Source organism: Rhynchophorus ferrugineus, unplaced genomic scaffold (genome assembly GCF_030347505.1).
Source record: "Rhynchophorus ferrugineus isolate W39M unplaced genomic scaffold, kcgeb_rfMv2 rfM9, whole genome shotgun sequence".
Lineage (NCBI taxonomy): Eukaryota > Metazoa > Arthropoda > Insecta > Coleoptera > Curculionidae > Rhynchophorus > Rhynchophorus ferrugineus.
This window is the reverse complement of record NW_027472588.1, coordinates 24,793,773-24,817,898: the sequence shown is the minus strand read 5'-3', so window position 1 is coordinate 24,817,898 and position 24,126 is coordinate 24,793,773. Positions and strand designations below refer to the sequence as shown.

The window sequence follows — 24,126 nt, the reverse complement described above, 5'->3', positions numbered from 1 at the left end:
CGTTTTGTGGAAGGAATTCACACGAGAAAATGAAAACACTGGTTGAATAAAACTTGTTTATTTCGATATTGATATTGAATTGAATTGAATGGTACTTTTGGTCGACGGAAGAATGGACAGGATATTAGATTAGGTCAAGAAACTACGGTAGCGCTGTGGAAGTGGTACTGTTACAAGGGGGTAGAGAAAATAAATGAAAGTGAGACGTCATCGTGATGGTCTTTTATAGTACCAATCCACCAACGTTGCCAATCTTAGACTTTGATGTAGGTGAATGCGTGGTAGCCTAAAGGGTTGTAGAGGTCGCTATAAACAAGGATACAGATCTCAGGCAGCGCCAGATGTTCATAAACGACTTATATTTATTGGCTATCAAGATCCGATGTTTATTGACTACAGCTACACTAATGTTGAACCTTTCTTTTTCTAAATTCTTATTAATTTAAAATGTATTATCATTTGTGTTCAGTATATTGTACTGAGAATAACATTTTCCTTTACTTTAATGCGCACAATCCCTGTTTCGATAGTGTTAGATGCTTGCATGCATTCTGATAATTTTTTTGACTTTGAAAATTAATTTATTGAGAAAAATTGGTACAATATATAAAAATGAAAATATTTTCCCTTATGTTCTATAACTTTTCCTTCAAAACGATATTAATTTGGTAGCCATACAGCCGCCGTTCTATTATTTAACTTCTTCAGCATTCGACATTAAACAAGTAGAAATCTAAACGATGTAAAAACAGTATATCCTTCACAACTCTTGCACCGTATAACCGAGTGTAGTTATGCAACAGGATGAATGTGCATATGTTAGTTGCTATTTTTGCAATTATACATCGTTCAATTTGTCCAATTGACGTAGGTACATTTAAAGCAACAATTTTAATATTCATTCCAATTCATAACTCCATGCTAGTCGCACCATATGCACACCAGGACCTTAAGGCCACGTATGTTTTGTCTTGGTGTCAATATGAATAAGTCTCCTGAACTAATTCATAATTTTTGGGTTTGGAATTGCCATAACAGATCCACTTTTTATCTATAGACCAACTGTACGGTAAAAGAAACTAAAGCAGATGTACCACCAGTAAGTGTATTGGAGCCAATTATTTACCTCTCTGCATATATACCACGAATGGAATATTTCATGATGGCTACATTTGCTGATTTTTCATGTGAAAGACAATAGCGAAAAAGCCACACGAAAATTACAACAGGCAAGTGAAAATATAAATAATTGGACCCAAATCCGGAAAATCAAAAATAACAAAAGTAAAGCTGTGCATGTGCAGTATACGTATAATCAGATCAACCAAATACCAATAACAATAAATAATACTACCACTCCATTTGGCAACGTTAACTATCTCGGAGAGAATACAAAACTTCAAAAAAATCAGTTAATTAAAAAAAAATCACAATTATCAGTACAATATATATTTGGTATTATAGAAGCTAAGTATTGGAACCTACATGGATAGCAACGTTAATACATAAACATAAAACTAAAAACTAAGCAACGACTAGTAACAATATAATAATAATTTTTGTTTCAAAATTAAAAATTAGATAATCTGAATACATATGTTGTTGAGTATTCACTGGACAATAATGATGCTGATCACTCAGGTAACAAAATATCGCTATCAGTAACACTAACATATCAAATAAGTCCCAACAAAATAAATATATGATTTATTAGTCATGTGTAAACAAGTAGACAAATATTATTCTTTTACGGCCACACGATCATGAATTGGACAGACATTTAATACTTCTGAGAATTTCTCGGCCATTTACTTGTAAACGTATAACGTTTTTTAGCCTCCAGTTTCGATAGGAAGTAATATTAAATTACCCATTTTTCGAAGCAGGTTTTTTCCCTTGCACTACTCGCTTTTCGATTTCCTCCTCTTTTCGTTTATTATATTTCTGTAATAGCTTTCGGGACAACGATAGTCCAATAAATGATTTATATTTATTTAAAAAAATATTGTTATAAAGTCCGTGAAAGCATGTTTTTGTTTATTAAAATGTGATGTGTGCCAGTTCCAGAATTTTAATTATATAATATCTATATGCATAAGTGTTTTCTTAATTAAATCTACATAATATATAGCTAGTAATCTTAATTTTCAAATTAATGTATTAATTATTACTGCTGTAGCGACCTTGAGCATGTCGAATTTTACATCGTGGAATAACGGTCTACAAAATACCCAGAAATATAATCCCAGATGTTGAACACGGGCGGGGTGCCAACTGGAACCCGACAACGAATAGCTGGCGGCAACCCCGAGACGTTTATCTGGGATACTATTGAAGGGTATTTCGGTCATTCAGTGCTCAACCCTCGTTTGGTTAAGACGTGCCACCATCGACTGCCCAAGCCTTGTCTTCAGGTAACTCCGCTGCCATCCGTTTTAATTATTTGGTATTTTCACATTTTTTTTATATTGCCAATAAATAACGGTCACATTATGTAAACACCACTGTTTCATTTCGATTTACCTCCATTCACCGAGCCACATCATTTACCCTAAACTGCTCTGTTATACTTGCATTAATAGACAGGCAAGTCAAGTACGGAATTAATACATCAGTATATATTTACCAAATTAAAGTAAATCTAAATGACCTAGGCTAAAATTAAGAGTACACTTATACACTAAACAAGTGGATTCATTTGTGATATCCGAAGATCGAGAAACCGTTTTGGGGCGTTGGTGTATAATATAGTGTACACGGCAGTTGAAAGTTTAGCATTTTGGAAGAATACTAATTGGCGTGGATTTTCAGGTGTGAAAGCAATGACAATGTAGTGAACTGTTTAAAGAGAGACCGTAAGAGCGTCGAAATGCAAAAAAGTACTATATTTTTGAAGAAGCGATAAAAGATACCTGTGGTGATGGTCATAAACCGGCGTTGATAGCTCACCGGCTAATTGGGGCCATGAAGTGAATTGGAGGCGGCGTGAGATAAAGGTTTTATATCAAGTTACAATAAAAATTAATCGTCGAAATGTACGTATTCGCATAACTTCAGAAACGCTGCACCAATCCGATATTACTTTCTGTGTTGTGCTGGTTGTTACGAAAAGGTTTGTACAAAAAAAATTACGGATGGACAGCTGAATACATTCAGTGCAGGGCAAAAAAGAAGGAAAATATTTACAAGTGCAGTTACGAATAATCAACTAATAAAATTAATTCAAAATTTGATCAAAGCCACATTGAAGAACCTAGCAAAGCTGCTAGAAGATATATCCTATAGAGTTATCTTGAAGTACATAGAGAAGCTCTTAGAAAATATAGTCAAAGTAATTCTGTAAACAGTAAATATACGTAATCGATTGCTCTGTAGTTGGTATTTGGTGGTCAAACCATTAGGACAAAAATTTTAAATGTAGTGGAAGTTAAGCTTCTATTATTGAGCAGTACCCTGAACCTTTGAATTATTTTCTTATGTATCAGAATCTGCTCTCAGAATTTGTTCAATTCGTAAATAAAATACGAAACATACTTTATTTATGTTACACCCAACCAAACAAGTATTAGCTATATTACAGGCAATCTGTAGATTCAAATTTTAAACTAATCTGTACTGTACTAAACTAATTGTACTAATATTATTATGTGCAGATTTTAAGGAAATTAGCATATTATTAACTTTTAAATATATTGAACATAAATAAAAAGAAACATTTTTTAAGGTTTATCATCAACGAATTATATATATATATATATATATATATATATATATATATATATATATATATATATATATGTATGTATAGTATAGTATATAAATAAGACTTTAGAAAGATAAAGGCACTCAAATCTAGTAAGTTGAACGGATGTTGCAACAATGCATGATGCTCGCGAACATTTTTGAAGTTGAAAAACATTTTTTCCCATAAATTGCCATCCCAGCAGTGGTCATGGCGATAAGACGACCCTCCTACTTGCAATGGTTGCGTGTTTAAATCCTGCTGGGATATTTAAATCGTGCTGGACTGCATTAAATCCTAAACATTTCATAAGTAGCCAAATATTATTATATAGGAAGTATATCAATCAGATCATAAGGCTGTAAAATTATCATTCAATTAACCTAAATCAATTTACTTAAAGGTTTATCAAGAAAGGTTGACTGTGGATTGGTTTGTTTATTTCGCACTTATTTGAGACATTATATGAAACGTTATATGAATATTAATATGCTTATTAGTTAGTAGTTAGGAACTTATTGAAGTTTGAGCATAAGTATCGCAGTTCAGGCTGCAAGATTATTAGAGAAGGATTGGGGGTACATGGATAGAGGAGGAAACCTGGTATATTTCTAGAAAAGCATCGCAGTTCAGAACGTATTTTGCTAGACAGCTGTGTACTCTGAAATCTAGGGACATCAAAATATAGCAAGCCATCCATTCCATAAATACAAAAGAATTAAATTAATGTTTTATTAATAACACATAGAGATTACAAAATATAATAACAAGATTGATTAAGTTCGCGAAACCATCTATTCGCTGAGAGTAATTATCAGTTTATGAGAAAATTAATTTTGACTTGAATATTTTAAAGACTATTCTAAACTGAAACAATTAAAACACCAAGGAGTTGTGGAAAGGGCGAGATATTTTACTAGACCATCATAATATCAATTAGAATGACGCGTTGAATAAATTTGAGGATGAATAATAGTAGGAATAAGTAAAGTTGAAGAAATGAGGCTCAAACAGGACAATACAGGACAACCTGAATTAATACTCCACAATAAACTGTTATTATACAAATATCGAAGCCAGTGCTGACCCACCTTGTGAAATGTTGGGGTTACATAAAGAAATCCAGTATCACAATGGTACAAGCGTGCCAAAACAAAGTTCTTCAAAAGCCCATGGTATATTTGAAATGAGGACATCCACAAAATATGTAAGGATACCAACTAAACATGTTAGACAGTTTTGGTTCGACTACACCAAAATACACCTGCTCGATAATAGGAAAACAGCAAAAGTTACTAGATAGATGTAGATATTAAATAGTTGTAATATGCGTGTCATTTTGTTTTTAAATTAACAAAAATAAGTGAAGTATAGTAGTACTTACAGTACAATAACACAAACAAGTAAGTCATATTGAAATATTGTTTATAAATATTGAAAGGCTTTGTTAATATTTCAGTATATTTTATTCAAAATACCGAAGGAGCCATCAAGCGCTCTTCCCCATTTTCCACGTTTCCCTCCAATCATACAGTGTACTAGGGTTCTCCTCATTAGCATACCCTGTATAATTTGAGTGTAAATATCCCGTACTTAGACGACAATTCCAAACAAAATTAAACCATTTCGGCAAAAAAGCTGATGCCTAACAATGGACGAGAATTGAAAACGGTAAAATAAGAAGGCTTTTGTTGCCGTCGCAGACGATGGAAATTAAGAAGTGGGAGGTCTAATAAATACAATATTTGTATTTTCGTCGTCTCGACTCGTCTTTTCTCGATTAGAATTGTTAATGCTACAAATTTCGACATTACTATTCAGAAATTCGGCCCTGGTTTTAATTATAAAATCGGTCGCTCGATAGTTCTTGGCGCTAACGAAGAACTGTTCTCATCTTGAGACGCTTCTAAATACGTTTTTGAGCTATTCGGAACAAGTTTACATAGTTTTCAGATGTCATCTATTAAAGAAGTACATTTACTTCGAGTTGACAAAAGGAATCGATATCCGATTTCTAATATTTTTTTAAATTAATCTCCTAGAACGTCAACAATCTGCCCGCGAGCAATAAGAATTATTATATGATTTCAGTTATATAACATACCTATCCTGACTTGTAGTAGATTACTTGAGTAAGTGATCTACTGTACAACTTATAATCTAGATCTTATTCTATATACTATTCTAACTTATTTTAAAGTATATCCTAATTTATTCTAAAAAATATTCTAGCTTATTCTAGAAATTATTAAATCTTACACTATACTGTCATCGGGCACATTTAACTGTTTGGCGAGTGCATTGGGATGCACTAATAGTCCTTCAGAGTACTTCGCACTAACACTCCAAATCACACTCGTTATGGGTTCTATTGGGATATCACTCTAAATCAGTTTTTTGGACACATAATATGGGGCATCGACGATCACTCGCAACATTTTATTCTAGTATTTCGAATATAAATAATTCTTTTGCAAACAAACTCCATATTACAATAAAGAAAAGCTTGAATGGTAAAACAGAATTTGGTGATATTTTGACTAATAAAAACATTTATGACATTTTTGTGTTATCAATAAAATTAATAAAAAGGATTTCGATTAGTTTAATTCAAGTTCAAGCAAATTACTCACTTTTTAGCCAACAGCAGGAAATTAATGTCTAAGGGGAGGATATACAAGTTGTAATATTAATATTTAATGCAATATTGCAAACGAATCACTTAAAAATGTAAAGCTCCTGAAATCAGTATTGCTCTCAAACCCGAAAGAAAGCCAGAAGTCCTACCTATTAGTTCATTACTTATGATCCCTTAGCAATGTATATCGAGAGGTTTAATGCGATAACTGAAAATAATATTGCAAAAATATAGAAATAATGTTTTGGTATACCAAATAAATAAAACCTACATGCTAAAATTTATTGTTCCGGCTAAAATATAAGGTATGGCACATAAGCCTGCAGGTATGAAAAATTTGAAAACAGTTAGACATTGCACTATAAATACAATTCCAATATCGTATCTCCTTTGTACGACTAATATACCGACCACACATAAATAAAGACCAACTCTGACTAAAAATTTGGTGTATTAAAGCCAATTAAATAAAATGTACCGACGTATACTGTAGCATACTTGCTAGACGAAAACAACTTAGGCCAATGCATAGACTCATTTAGTCCTACGAAACCCAATCCAATATTTTACTTCTAGCAACTTTAATAGAGCTATCAGTCAACTATTCCACAACAAAGTGATGTAAACCATAGTTGAAGCCCCATACTTCTCAGTGTCAGTGTCAGGGCATCTCAATATACTTGCTATTTGTGCTAAATGTACGACATAATGGTGCGTAGACTATTAAAGGACATGATACATAATCTATAGTAAAATTCAGAATAAGACATTTTACACAAGAAGTCACTTACTGAAGTGATTTTCTACATGTCATGTATATAAAAATTGTCATAAGAAACATTTATTGCTCACTGGGCAGATTTTTGAATCATAAAGAGTAATGAACCACTAAAAAAGCTTAGAATGGTACATAGAAAAGCAGTCGAAGAAATAATCAATTTTCCTTTTTCAATTTTCTTGAAAATGTTCAATAATTTCAATATTACGCCTATATCAAGTAAATCCTACCTCTTACCACTTTTACAATTTTGAAGATAATCACTGAAAATTATTTCATATGTAACATATTCAAAACAAGAAACTGGAACTATCTTCGCTTTTTGAAGCTGATTCTCAACTCTTAGTTCACTGTTTTAACTACTGTTTTGCTCAAAAACGTCTTTGCTTTATTTATTTATTCTATTACTGTGATAGGTTACAATTTGCTAAAATATTATATAAAACGTGACATCCATCTTGCAATACATATTAACCTACCCAAAGATATTGGCAATGGCTTCTAATACATTTATTAGATAATCAATTAATAATTTCTTTCTTTTATTATTTATTGAAGCTATTTCTAGATTAGACAAAGATTGGAATATATTGAGAAAAGTTGCCGACTTCAATATTTCTACAACACTTTTCTTCATCTATCGTGGGCTCTTTCATTCTCTTTAAAATCAAAAATATAATATAATCGGATAATTTAATATCAAGAATTAGTATTCGTCAACTTAGATAACCTGAATGAACACTCACTTCTAAATCCTGCGATCATCAAGTAATGTAGCATTTAAAATTCAATATTAGATTTTTTTGGTACATTCCAACAAAGATATTTAAACCAAGTCAAAAAACATCATATGCCATTCGTATTTAATAAACTTTAGAAAATAAATCACTATTATATTTACTACTTCTATCTACAATAACTAGAAATGAAGTCCAATTAAATAACTTATGTCATAATATCAACAGTAAGTGTCGTTAAAACAATAAATTTCATTCCAACAGTCCATTGAACAAAATAACGGAACGTATTAATAATTCCCTTTCCACTAACCCGTCACTATCGAACTGGAATTCGCTTTACTATTATAAAAACTCCCGTCCAGCTCTCGGCCATTGATTCACGAATTGTTTATTTAAGTTTGTACTCTTTTTTTATTGTCTATTTTGGAATTAGAGTGGGATAAAGTAAGGGGATTACTAATATTGAAAAATTCAGATGCCATTTGAAATTGGCAACTAGTAAAATTAGCGCAGTGTATTTGCTATTTGTTATATGCACATGAATTCTTGATAAAATTTTAGACATACGCATTTATTATTATATTCTCGGTTCGAGTCAGGAGTATCCCATATATTTAAAACAAAACAATATAGGGCCGGCTTGGTTGGCGCAATAGTAAAGGCGACAGGACGGTCCACATTGTTGCGATAGTCGCGGGTTCGAATCCTGCTGGGGCATGGTCGTAAATTTCTGTTTGTAATTGTTTAATATTTGTAATTATCCTAGGCAAGAGTGCAAAATCCGACAAGGGAAATGATCCCAGTCACGCTAGTAACCAGGCTGGGTAAGACCGGATATAATTTGGTATGATTTCTAAGTTGGTCACCTGCCAGTCGGTAGACTTAATGCCGAGGACCATGGTTCGTAGCCCACGTTAAACTGTAGGTCCAGTCGAGATAAACCCCTAGTTGGTAAAAGAAGACTTTAAAATATTTTTTTTAAATGTAACATTGAATAATAAAATATTTTATAACTATATTTGATTGCTTACACCATTAATTATTACTAAAGAAAGAATGCTACATTCCAGGCCGTTTAATAAGATAATGCCAAATAAAACTTAAAAAAAAACAAAATATAGGAATAAAATATTAGAAAGCATACTTCAAGGAATGTATTAGATATCTACTAGTCAATAGTAGAACTAAAATTCGACGCCAATTTAACATTACATCATAAAAGTAGAATTCCATAATTAAATTGAATTAAATTTTATATTTTTAGACCCACAACAAACTACGTGGATTACAACTAACAACAGACTGTATTTTGTATAACGTGTCATCATTATAAATAAAGTTTGGAAAAACCACCATGACCTTGAATTAATAGGATGTGATGTGAAATTGGCTCCTAACCGAGTTTCTATTTCTGAAGACGAGAACAACGTGACTGGTAAAACAATAAACTCAAAAAATCATTGTGATTAGTTTTTGAGCCAATTATGTATAATGATACAAACTAGTTTACAGAATAAAAACATTTTCCATCGAAATTTTTCACAAAAACATAGTTAGTCTGGTTAGCCACAAGTTCCCCTACTAAATTATTTTGTAGGTAATATTGATCAAACAAAAGTGTAAGAGAGTATTTTACATAGCTTCCAGAAAACCACCAAAGGACTTTATGAGATCCATAAATTGGAGCGTCATTGAAATAAATGTATTCAAGTTTTTCACCATCTCTAATTAATTTGGCAACACCGTTCACAAAAAAAAACAATAATATTAGTATAATTGAACATTATAATTTAAGTAACATAATAAATAGTTCCTAGCATAAGACATGTATATACCATGACATATATTCTATGATTCTATATTCTATATTTCCAGTTTATGAGAAATTCGTGTTTTGAAAATGGCACACCTCATAACAGTTAAACTACAAATAATCTAGCTGTTTGAAGGTTTTAAAAGGTGAGATTATTTTTTTTTGTTCTGGCCTAAAAACCAGGCGGTGGAATGCATGACGCATACCTGGTCGCGGAGACTTGCCCTGGAGTGACAAGTTGGACCGGGTTATGTGGGACTGCCTCTGGCCTTACCAATACACTAAACCGAAACCGCCTCACAGTTGATCCTTGTGGATCACTACTGCTACTGCATTAAATTTGGGGATATGGCACCCGCTGATCGGGCAGCCCTTATTGGGCACGAGCGCCCGGCGATTCTATTGATTGGCGAACCTGAGTTAACACACAACTGGATACTGTTGTATGGGGGCAAAAGTTATGACTGTAGCGACGGATGAGGTCGTTTCAGCCTGGAAAAGGGGGAAGCTTGGCGGTGACGCGGTGCTAAGATCCCTGCATGTCGACCAGCTCGCGAACAAGCGCGTTTTCAGAAGAACTTGGGCTGAGTTGTTGTTTGTGGAATGATTGAGATATGAAGTGCTTGATTTCTGGAGTGTCAGTTTCCCTATGAATTTGATTATTTCTGACAAACCATAGAGCGTTTAATATTCTCCTGAGGAGCTTATTTTGGAAAACTTGAAGCCGTTTGACCTGGTTGGGTGTAACAAACTTGAAGTAGACATTAGATCCGTAGAGGAGTACGGACCGAATTAACATCTTGTAAAATAAGCATTTGATGGAGATGGGAAGTCTGCTAGAAGGGCAGATCAGAGAAGATAGCAGGTTTGCTATCCCCGAACCTTTTTGGATTGCTTTCTGGATTTGGGAATGCCAATCAAACCGCCGGTCGAAGTGAAGACCTAGGTACGTGACGTTATCCAGCCATGGAATTATTGCGGTGTCGATCTTAAGTTGCGAAACGCGCAGTGCGTAACTCTTCTTATGGAAAATGATGGCCTGGGTTTTCAGGGGGTTGATTTGCAACCTCTAGAATTTGAACCACTTGACCGCATGATCGGAAGAGATTATTGCTTTAACGCAGAATTTCATAGTACTTGTAATAGGTATAAAATATCCTGTTATGAGAATCATTGGTGTTACATTTGAGGTAAAATAATATTTCCCTTACAGAAACTAGAAAAATGTATGTTGCAAATCACATTGATAAAACGTGATTAAACAACACTTAATAGCTCAATACATATGATATAAGATGATATAAGCCTATAAAAACTATCCTACTTTCAATCAATGAAAAAAAGAAACACTATACACAACAAGTACCCAAACAGTTTACGAGTTATCATTAAACAGTACCTAAGTCATCAGCCAAAAGTTAAAAATGAAGAGTGTGTGGAAGAAAAATAACTCAACAAGCCTTTCATCACATCCGGAATAGATTAGATATATTAGGATAGATTAGATATTAGAATAAAATATATTAGGATAGATTAGATTAGACCCCCATGGATTTTGAATAGGTACTATTGAATCAACCAAACTTAAAGTGATACTTAATCAAAATTGTAGTAAACTCCTTTGCAAGATGATGTCCAGATCTCTTTTAAGAGAAAAAGAGATCAATCCCATATGATAAACCAACTGATTGTTTGTAGACTTAGCTAGATTATTGTGTAATCAACCTATTAGAATCTAAATGTCATTAAAAAGATACGCTTTACATTTTGTATTCATATGTCGTTATGTAAATACTATTTGCCTTTCTAAAAACCTTCTATCAGAAACACTAGAGCTAATAAAAATGATTATTGTTAACCTAAAATTAGTAGAAATGATTTACGAAATGGAGAAAACTTTTGATTTTATTTTATATTTTGTTGGGCTGCGTTGATCCCGAATAATACTGTATGCGGAAGTCACCTCTGAATATATCAGGTCTTACGTCTACTTGCGTGAATGAAATAATTTTCCCCTAATCAGATTTTACATCCTTGACAATCACCAACACTCATGCCCAGAGCAACCTTCGAAGGTCTTTAAAACAAAGCGAGTAATCTTAGGATTTACCCGCATCATCAATATGTCAGCTACTTATACAATATACAATAAATAAGTTATATAATAAAATAAATTCGCCTCAAGCAGGATATTGTATATCTTCTCACAACAAATAGCACCAAAAGTTTAATTTATTAGATCCTTTTCGAAACATAAACATAGAATATTACAAGAGGTGTCAAAAAATATGCAGCACTTTCCATAACTATAGTTTATTCAAAATAACAATATGTGCCTGTCGCAAATTTTAAAGTCATTTTAGAGTCAGACCATATTTGACTTCTCATTTTATTCTATTTAAAAAGAGATAGAATGCTATCTTAACAAGTTCGAGCATGTAATCGCATCAGGCGCCTGCAAAATTCTTCAAAATATTAATTATAATAACCACAGGTTATAAACCAGCATACGTTATCCGAATGCTTTACTTGTTTTGATAAATTTTAAATCGCTGCTTCTTATTACTCTGATTCAAAATGTCGAAGCCAAGGCAGAACAGATTACTAACTGATTAGAACAGTTACTTCGAACAGGAACGAGATAATGCAGTAAAAAATTGCTAGTAAAATGATTCAAAGAGGTAAGCAATTTTACTGTTAATTATTAAGTTGCTGCGGTTTTTACTGAAAATATTTTTAGCGTGTTGCAGCTGAACTGAATGTCAGTATGGACAGGGGGTCACTGAAATATCTCAAAATATGAAAAATATAACCTTAAATTCACCGAAAAAAGACCGTCCTTATACGAAGGGGATGACGAATCAAGATCAGCTTGATGTTAGCTCTATCAGAGATTAAATACAGTGTATTTATTCAGCATAAACATAATTTAATACAATTATTTCAGAGGAAACGGTTAATCTGAAAAATATATATAGAAAGCTTAGTGCTATGCAGCTCTTTGAAGGATGAATGTAATGTATATAATGTATGTAATGGATGTAATGTATGTAATGTATGTAATGTATGTAATGTATGTAATGTATGTAATGTATGTAATGTATGTAATGTATGTAATGTATGTAATGTATGTAATGTATGTAATGTATGTAATGTATGTAATGTATGTAATGTATGTAATGTATGTAATGTATGTAATGTATGTAATGTATGTAATGTATGTAATGTATGTAATGTATGTAATGTATGTAATGTATGTAATGTATGTAATGTATGTAATGTATGTAATGTATGTAATGTTATTGATATTTTCCTATTCCCTTACTAACTTTCCTTATATGACATTTCCTTACAATACGATTGATAGATTGTTCTTCAAATCTGCAATACCATGCTGGATAATAGTCCGAAGAAAGTCGAATAGAAGTCGAAGTCATCATTTGTATAGCATGTCCCCACAGTGTCCAGACTAGATTGAACGTAATTAAATACTGACCATTCCCTCAAAGAATCGAGCACCGGACTTTTGTTTCATATGAAAGATTTAGTCCATTACTTTTAATTTAGATACGAATCTAATTAGCTATTTTTCGACCATCCAGGTTGGATTTCTTGATCTTGAGTCCTGTGAGCATTTGAGGTATAAACGTTTCTGTTTTCTGCTCCTTTATTTTGAAATCATTGCAACACTATAAAAGTTTTGTGCCACTTGTTATTCTCATCACACTGTACAATTATCTACAGATTTTCTTTTTGAAAAAAAAAGTTATTCAAAACCGTAGTTTTCCCCGATTTTATTCAGATATTCTTTGAATACAAAGCATTATTTCCAAATCTTTCGAAAAGTTGTCTTCTTTCCTTCTTTTTAATCACTTAAATATCACCTTTAATACTTAGATTGCCAATTTTTTGGTTTAAATAAACAGCACACATTTGAGTCAATGCAGAATTTGGTTATTTTTTATAGAAATATTCATTTATGGTATTTTCATACCAAATTTCATTTTCGCTTTCTTCCAAAAAGCTTAATACTCTAATAAGTAACTTCAATATTCCTCGCGAATTGGAATGCAAGCCCATTAATTTGATCAAATCATACACAGAAAACTTACTAAATTGTATTCTGAAACCTCAGTTTATCACCTAATGGTCACGCCAATTTAACTAATAGCTTAGCGTGAGGAAACTTAAATCTTGCATCCCCACCACCCTTCTTTATTAAAATTAGATCGTTCTTAATCTCATGGGAGAGGAAAGCTATTATAATCAGGTTACAATTCTCAGTAATGCTGTTTGGTAAGTTCACTGTAGTATTATATATCCCACAGAGTTTCGTGTTATTTAAAATAAAATTCAATCGATGTTAATTTCTAATTAATTTACCATCTTTTCATATAATGTCATGTACAATCAATATAAAGACAAATTGAGTTAAAGGCTCTTGGAATGGAAGCATGATATCACTAATGAAACGTTCATATAATATTTCTAAAATATCAGCTTTCAGAGGAACGAAGTTTTATTTTTCAAACATTATGCAACTTTTGAAAATATTCAGAATAAAGAAAAAAATCAAAACATGCATTATATATAAATGGTGACAACTGTGATGGTAACTTAGAAATAATTCAACCGTCATTCAATAGTACACTTCTTTAAAATAAATGTCAATATATAGCCAAGACTCTGGGAGAGTGCCCCAGTCACTTCCCAGTCAATACACTGCACTTGGCGACTCATAACGTTGAACATTCCTTGTCGTTTTTGATGATTGCAGCCTTTATGGATTGAGATATGATTAATCTCAAATTTTGCTGAATACTCTCTATGATTTAGATCAGTACCTTTTTATTTCATAAGGTAAATGTGTGAGAAAAACAAACATCTCCAAATCATCGTCAAAGTAAGAAATGTTCCTCAGCTAGGTACTAATTGTAGGAGACACTATTTTTCTCCTATATTACTGATCCTTAGTAATTGAAATCGTGCACTTAATTTAACCAGATATATTAAATTTAAATTAGCTGATGATCCGTCTATTGTTAATACCTTGGCCTAAATATGTTAAGGATAATTTTAGATCGTATCTATTCACCAATTAAACACAGGAATATGTTCATCGATTTTCATTTTAATAGTTCAATTAAAAAAGAGATACTCTAGAAAATACCAAAGATTTAAAGTTTCTAACAACTTATTGATATGATTATTATAACTATTGATAACTAACTTATTATTTCTAATAACTATAAATTGAAGTTGCAAGGGATAATTACAGTTACCGCCTAATAATTTAAACCAAATGCATTTATTATTTATATTAAATTAGAAGTGATATTGAAATTGTGCTGTTTTGGAATCGACAAAAACTAACTGTGTTAGTGAGTTACAGCCCTGTTTAACAAATGGATGTACAATAAGAAGACAGCATGTTTTGATGTTAAATACCCATTTGATGTGCAGATACTGGAGTTATGGCAACTACTCTAACCCCTAAGATCAAAAAGCACTTTTCAAGCATAGTTGATTTAAATAAAGTTGATTAAAAATAATCAAACAAAAAAGAAGGAAATGATGAAAATGGAATAACCACTATCTTTTATTTCTTACTTTTTAATTTGTTTAACTGCAATACTCTCATGATATCTAATCAAAAATGTGTATATTTTTAATTATATTATGCTTGTCTTCCTCAAAAGAATTAGTTGAACAAAGTTAAGTTTCAGCCGATGAACAGAATAACTAGTTCCAAAAAACAAAATCGATTAATTTAAAGTAAAATTTTAAATAAAGTAAAAAGTAACTAAAAAGTTTGAAATATTATAATTTTAAATTTACATCGAAACACTTCAAATCTGCAAGAGTCCTAAGTGCTTGGTCGCAACTGAAAACTTGTATGTTATGTATGTATTGTATGATAACTAATGCATCCAACACATTTCTCAGGCACAATTCCTTCTTTTTATCACTTACACAAATCGAAATAACATGGCTTGGGTCGCACGCGATCCTAAAATGCTGAAGATGTGCAAAAATGGATCAATGATGGCAAACCAACGTTCTTTCGGCATAGTATCGCTATAATCCGAAAAAAATGGGGAAAAGCTATAGAAAATGGAAAATATTTTAATTAATATATATCGTATCAAAATTTCTCAACAAATGCCTTTGTGTGCTTTCTCTTTTATCTTATTCTCGGAAAGTGAGGTACTAATGAAGCTCCAAATTAATAAGAAATTAATATCACTAAAATTTGCAAAAGAGTCTTAACAGCCTTTAGAATTAACTCTAGTACAATAATGTAGTAGTCTCCAGAAACATATCAATTAGTATCAGTCATTAAGCAAGAACAATTTTTCTTTTTCACTTTTTCTTAATCGGATATCAAATTAAATCAAAAGCTGATTTCGAAAATTTGGATATCTTCTAAGCAAAAAAACCGACAATTATTTTTATTCTTGCATTTTGTTCATCTATATTGGGATAAAACGTTTACATATGTCGAGTTTGTCTTTCAAAACTGTATAAACCTTATTAATTTGTTTTCTCTGCAAAAAATGTTAAATATAACTTTACGTGAGCACGTTATACTTTAGTTTTTTATCCAAACTTGTCATAACTCCTACAATAATCCCAAGAATACGGGAATAATAGAAAGTAACACAGTAATCTTAATCAGTTTAAAATAAAATATTTTCATTTAATAAAGTTTTAACCACTGTTAAACTAAACAACTTAAACGTACACTTAAAGGATTTTTCTTCCTATTCACAACTGCCGGCCGGCATTCTGCGGTACAACATTGCCAGATTTTGATTATAAAAATTACGCATCCGTGGTTGAATTAGTACAATAGAATCGACGAATAATATACCGTATAAGAGTTGGAGCTAGCAGCGCGTTGGCCAGAGCATTAATTATTTGCATAAATATATTTCTTTAAATGTATTTATTTATAGTCGCGTTATTTAGTGACTTCAAATATTCACCTCTATTTAACGAACCTTTATTTATTTTAGAAAATCCCAGCGAGACTCGATCCTAGTACATTATGCGAACTAAAGTCGTAGCCAGCACGGTTACAAGCTGCGTTTGGTTATATGTTTTGTGTAGCGGATCCGACTGTTATTCCTGGTCGCTTGATTTAGACTTTTTTTTTTGTTTTATTGGAACATATTTGTCTATAGAGCATATTATAAAAAACTATATAAGATTTAACAGTGCCAAATTTCAAGGCTCTCGGAGCTCATGTTGTCCAGGATGTTAGAGAGATAAATTAGAAACATTGTTAAATAAGTTTATAAAATTCTTATATTTATTCCCAAAATACCGTTTTTAGAACATCTGCCTTTTCAAAGCCCTATGACGCTATTTTGGGTATCTCTGGCCGAACATTTATTGCCACTGCCTGGCCTCTATGGTTCCAAGAAAAGGTAATTGTCAGATACCGTATAGTTACAGACTACTGGGTGTGTGATATCAAACGCTTTAAACAACTTCACAGGCGCACACCAAATAGTGACGCACAAGAACGAACAATTCAGGTTTCCGTGCCAAACATTCAAGCTTTCATCAAGCTGCTCGCGTCGCAGCACCAATCAACCAGTGATATCACGCAGAGGATACGGCTTTATCACAACCGGTTATAGTCCCGACGCTATTCGCGACAGACTTCAGGTCCAACTGAACCAGGCGATTGCGTGGTACAAATTGTGGCAGCTGCAGATAAACCCGATCAAAACTCAGGCTATTCTATTCCACCGCAAGGAGTTCGGCGCCTATCGCCTCCAAATTGATAAAGTCCCTATGCACTGGCTCCAGAAAGTTTCATACCTCGGTCTCCAGTTCGACCGCAGATTCCAGCTTGTTTACAGCACGCTATTTGCAAAGGCAATGATATGTACAGCCTACAACTCTGCAGAAAAAGTCAACTCTCAATCCCCCAGAAAGCGAGTCTGTACAAAATGCTAGTCCGTCCAGTCTGCCTCTACTGAGCACAGGTGTGGTACAGGTATGTCTCTGAGAGACAACTTGAACCAAGTGTTCCAATCCAAAAAAGTCCGCGCGTTACTCAATATCCCATGGTTCATGAGGAACGTCAACACTCACCTCGAATCAGGCATCCCGTTTGTGAAGAAATTCACGAACATGCTCAGTGCAAGGTTCTCGATAGGCGCCTTAGAACACGACAACACCTTGATTAAATCACTACCCATCGCAACCCAAGGTCTCTGTCGCCCGCAAAACCCTCACTATCCCGAACCCGAGACGACATCAGCAAAAGACCATTTGGTTCTAGCTGGTCATCTTTTTTTTTCTCTTTGTGATTCCACAATCTGCCCTATAGGCAATAAGTATTTCTTATGTCTATATTATATTTACATAGCAGGCAGAAAATCACTTCATTAAGCGATCTTCTTTATAAAATATTATCTTGATTAATTAGTCTTATTCTAAAGCTTATTCTAAAGTTTATATATGTCCAGCAATCAGATCAGGTGGTGTTAAACGTTTTAGTCTACGCACTTTACTATCACGTCGCATATTTAGCTGATTAGCGAGTACATTGGGATGCCTTCTCACAAACACGTTGAATTACACTCGTTATTGGTTCTAGAGGAATATCACGTTGTATCACTTTATTTGAAATATAGTACATGAGTGAGCATCAACAATGGTACGCAACACTTTATTTTGGAACCGTTGAATGATGGATATATTAGATTTGCTAGCGGTACCCCATAGTTGGATTCACCTTGTCATCTAATGATAACTTGGATTTGCGCCCGATCAGCCAATACATTTGATATAATTTCAGTCGAAGTTGTTTTCGTTTATAGAGTATGTGCTTCTTCCAGGTTAGGCGTCGATCTAAGTGCATACCAAGATATTTAACTTGCTCTGCTTGGGGGAGTTGACGATGATTGATATTCACTGGTGGACACATTCTTCTACGCAGGGTAAACATTACATGGGTGGATTTTGTTTCATTGACTTTAATGCGCCATGTCTTCAACCATAATTGTATTTGATCCAGGTGGGTTTATAGGTTTATTGATGCTGTGACCGGATATTCATGGGATGCCAAGTCTGCGTATGTGGCCACAGTAGTTATTTTTGTTGTGGGCAGATCGGCCGTATGCAGAAGATACAGTACTGGCAGATTTAATTCGGTATGTTCATCGTCTTGATTTACAATAAAATGTCTATCAGTGAGATACCATTTTAGTAACTGATAGTCCGGATGAGGGAGAAGTTTCTTTAGTTTAACCTGCAAGCAAGCCTTCATACAAGCCCGTATGCCATACTTTGTCAAAAGCCTGAGATATGTCTAGAAAAGAAGCCGAACAATATCTTTTGGCATTTAGGTCAGTGTTTATTTTGTTTACAAGTCTATGCACTTGTTCTATAGTCCCATGCTTATTGCGAAACCCAAACTGATGTTCTGGAATAATTTTTCTTTTTCAATTATATATTTTAGCTTCTTGATGTATAGTTTCTCGAAGACTTTTCGAGATTATCGGTAATAAACTTATAGGCCGGTAGGAGATCACATCTTCTGGTATTTTTCCTGGTTTAAGAATCATTAGTATTTTAGCTACTTTCCAGATGCTAGGGAAGTAATTAATTCGTAGCATAGCATTAAATATAAATGTTAATAGTTTCATACCCTTTTCTGATAGTTCTTTTAAAATTTTACCAGTAATTAAGTCATAACCAGGGGCTTTTTTAATATTAATTAATATTAATTTAATCTTTATGTAGCTGAGACTGGAAAGGTTTAAAAACGTTTTTAAGTGTTTTTAAGTGTGAGAAAATGTCGGCCTTCTCTTTATTGCTTCTAGCCCAATTATTTTCGCTTGTGTTAGTAGGTGGGTTATGCTGCTGAAGTCTCTTTAAGTTTTCTTGTTTCTTTCCACAACCAATAGTCTGTAACCTCAGTTGGTGTCAAATTCTCTAGGTATTTTGAATGCCTTGGTTTTGTTCATTTTGAATTAGTTCTTTCAGCTCTTTTATTGCCCTATTAACTTTTTCTTATTCTCTTCAGTCCTTTTCTATTGCCAATTTCGTCGTAACTTTCTTTTTCTGCTATCTTTTTCTGTATTGTACATGATATATGTGTATTTTTCTTGGAAATGTTTCATTGTTAGGAGTCGCGTAATATGCTGCTTCCTGTATACTAGCTCATCTCATCAGGTCATCTTGGAATAAGAAAAAGAAGGTTCGCAAGCATTCACAACAAGTATTCACAAACAATTCACCACCAGTTCACAATATCCATTAAAATATTTACTACCACTTATTAGTCATGTTTGTAAAATAAGATCGTTCCATATGATCGAAGATAGTTCGGGTATTTTATAATATTGCATTGTATTGTAACTGTATATATCAGTAATTAAGAAACAGTTTACTTTTATTTAAAGAAAAATACCTAGGAACTAAATCATGTCAGTTTCGTGAATCACTGACATCTCTAAGAACACCTTATTTTTGACCTTATTGAACCAGCGTTCCGGAAATTAAAAATAAATGAAACAAGTAATTCAACAGGGTCCTTCTAGCCGGATAGAAGCAGCAGATATCGAATCAACACAAGTTTTCCTCAAAAAGAGAGGCAAAAATTTTGACTAAACCGATTAATATATAGATGGTCACGTTTATTATATTGACATTCTATGTTTTAAATTTTTACAATATATTCTTTACCAGTTTTGTTTCCCCTTTCCAAGCTCTCACAGACCTCGTCGAAAGGTTAAAGCGGCGCTTTTTAATTGTAAATCCAATCGTTTCAGACATTCCGCGATGCCGCCAAAGGTTCGACAATCATCAAACACACCGACACATTCATTAGCATCGGAAAGGCCGGGGGACCAGTAGGTTGGGGATCTGGAAGCTGGCTCCGATTTTCCTCTGATTTTCGTCTCTGTCGGTAATTCCCGGTGGCGCCAATTAGTTGTTTGGTCGCGAGACAAGCCGCCATCGTTGATAAGCCGCTGATGCGTCTCTGTTTCCGGGTTCGCGCCCCATCAAGTGAGGCATAGACGAGCAACACGAACGACAAGGATTAATAGTCGCGCGTCCTCTCTCGCACTTGCTCACTGGTAATTGTATCTGTTTTTGGCGTGTAGAAGGCCAGGTAATTAGCAAGATGGGACGTTTAAATTTGGTTTACCTTAATAAATATGGCTCTCATTTATTAGGGATAATTTTAGGATCCTGTAACTCTGCCAATTAATTAGGCGAATATGTTTACAAATCTTGTTAGTCAACAGTCAACGTTTTAACAACTTCTTAAAATTTATTTTAGAAACTACCAATAACAATTATAAAAGTTGTTTTATAAAAATAACTATGACATTATTTTGTAATATAAATATTTATTGATACTAATTAAAATTATTTTTAGGACACATGGATTTATGAATTAGTTTTAAAGGATTTTTTATTTTGAAGGTTTATAGTGAAAAGTCGGTGCAATATCTTTTGCTCCAAGTAGTCCATCGATGGCCGTTACTTTTTCCCATTTTCCAGGCAATTTGCGCATTCAATCTTGAAAGAATAATAGATCTTTTGAGGCTATCCACGAATCTATCCAAATTTTAGTAACTTCATAAGAAGTGAACAGCTGTTCAGACAGGTCACGTCTCATAGTAGTAACAAGTAGTAATCAGAAGGAGCAAAATCTGAAGAATATGGCGACTGGTGCAGTACTTTCCTTTTTGATGTTTCCAAGTATGTTTTTGTAGCGACCGGTACAACCCTTTAGACCACCACTATTACATCTACATTAAATTCAAAGGTTGGCAACGCTGATGGATTGGTACAAAAATAGGAGTGAGTGTACCGATAAACGACCGCGTCGACAGCGACACATTCCGACCGACAAAACGAACATTCCTACATTTTCGCTGGAATTCTGTCATGCAGAAAAATAACATTATTATATCATTCTTCATATTATGGTAGTTTTTCTCGGAGTGCTCAGCTCATAGTACACCTTACTAAGCTGATCTCACCAAACACAAATCATTAACTTGGAGCCATGTATATTTCGCCGTTGCTGTTGATTTTGATACATGACCAGGCGGTCCCCATGATTTTTTATCCCAGTGGATACATCTTTCATCATTAACAATTAAAATTATTCAAAATGAATTGTTATCCGCAATGCAAAATAACAAACAATTATATTCTGACTTTTCTCGCTCAAAAGCGAACACGTAATGTTTATTTCGGTCTTACATTGAATTTATATATTATGTCGCAATCGAATAGTTCGATATGTCCCTGACTGTTCGCAAGAAAAACGATACTTTGCTGTATAATTAATTTCGATTATGTTAAAATATAATTCGATCGGCAGTTTTATACGCACAGTCTTTCAAAGTGCGACTTTTTTCAGTTAAAATAAAATAATAAAAGTAAATTAAAAGTTTTTAACGCGTTTCATAATGCTGTTGGTAGGTAACCAAAATCAACTTACCTATTAAAGAAATGTACTAAGAAAAGAAATATACCTTTACTATAACTGAAAGCTAACCAGATGGGGAAATGTCCACATAGATTTATTTAGTGGTTTCTACATGAGATAGTTGTTATATTGTGCCACAGATAACGCCCTGGCTGTTCAGATAAAAGTAAAAGTAAGTAATAAGTATATAAAGTAATAATAACAAATATTTAATAATATATATCAAGGGCTTTGTTTATTTTAAAATAGGATTGGATCTACAGTATTCTCTATACGGTAGATTCAACAAGCCGCCATTTTTTCTGTTAAAATGACATAGTTTTCAAAGAAATTATATAAAGTAAAAACCCTACTAGTTCAACAACTGGTACACATATTAAGTTAAATACAATACAGTCTAGATATAATGCCTGTTAGGTGAGTAAATATTACATCTTTGAAAAAAAGACACTTTATACAAAGAAATGTAATGTAAGAATAAATGTATACCTATTCTTCTGATTTTTACAAGTCTAATAGATATTTTCTATAATATTTTCTATCACGATATGTTTTGCCATTAGGCTCTTGTTACAAACAACAGACCAGAATTTAGGGGAATTCTTTTGAGAAAACAAATTTGGGTTTTGGTAGGATGTCTTGTTTTCCATTGATTTCTTCTAGTAAGTTCATGTACATATTTTTTATAATCAAATTTAAAGAATCCTCAGAATAAATTCATAGCTTTTTGCATTACAAATCCTTAAACATGCAACACGAGGACATTGTGAAATTTTGTTGATATTTTTTTTAATGTGTGAACATTTTTTGAGTGATAATGAAGCAATGAAGAAATAGGACCTGGATATATCTTTCTCAATTTCTATTCTACATTAATTCACATTAATTAATTTTAATGGTTGAGCAAATCATGTACATATTTTTTTATAATAAAATGAAATACCCTCAGAATTCATTCATGCTTTCCAGCATTACAAATCCTTACACGTATAACAACAGAACTCTGTGAAAATTTGTTATTAATCATTTTTATTTTTAAATGCGTGAATATTTGTTAAGTGATAATGAATCAACAAAGAAAAATGTCCTGGTTATATTTTATCCAAAAAACTAGGTGTTGAGCTCTCTAAGCACATTAATTAATTTCATTGCTTTAGCAAATCAAGTACATATTTTTTCATAATAAAATTAAAGACGTTCACAATTCATTCGTAGTTTCTTGAATTACAAATCCTTAAAAGTGTAATAACGGAACATTGTGAAATTTTGTTTTATCTTTTTTTTAATGCTTTAATATTTTTTGAGTGATAACGAATCAGCGAAGACAAATAACCTGGTTATATTTTACCAAAAAAAAAAAATATTTTGTATATTTTTTCCAATTAATGGGAAGAAATTCCATATAGACTAAACATACTAAACCATGATAAACTTGTATCATCAACATTTCCGTAATTTTACCGCGAAACCATTTTGTTTATGCTTGGAAAAAAATGATTTATTTGCGGCCTGCCCCGTCGACGTTTTTTACCGTCGAGCAGTAACCTTCCTCGTTGTCGGCGAAGACACATGTCTTATTATTTCCCGAATTGTATATTATACTTAGAACATGTGCGTGGTGCCTCTTAACGCTTCCTTTTTTGCACTATCAATATAATGAAAATAAAACAACAAATCGTCATCAATATAAACCAGAAAGAGACGATAATTTACTTTTAATTTTTAAGTGTTCTTTCCATTATCGAAATGTCTACATTAACAAATGATATTTAAATAATTTCAATAACAAATTTTTAACTAAAAGAAATTATTGCCGCCTTGCTTGGCGTAGTGGTAAAAACGACAGGACGGTCCACCCACTGTTGCGATAATCGCAGGTACATATTCTACTGGGACATGGTCGTAAATTTATATTTGTGATTAACCTAGATAAGAGTGCA

General features: G+C 32.9%; 1 protein-coding gene and 1 long non-coding RNA gene across 3 annotated transcripts in view; one reads left to right on the top strand and one right to left on the bottom strand.

The window, feature by feature from the left end:
- The window catches only part of LOC143202565 (uncharacterized), a 248,358-nt gene that overhangs the window by 179,264 nt on the left and 44,968 nt on the right, over nucleotides 1–24,126 (bottom strand). The gene's annotated exons all lie outside the window — the stretch shown is intronic.
- The window catches only part of LOC143203157 (uncharacterized), an 84,557-nt gene continuing 62,601 nt past the window's right edge, over nucleotides 2,171–24,126 (top strand). Inside the window, exon 1 of the long non-coding RNA XR_013007286.1 lies at nucleotides 2,171–2,414. This is a non-coding gene — a long non-coding RNA (uncharacterized LOC143203157). The remainder of the gene's footprint in view (nucleotides 2,415–24,126) is intronic.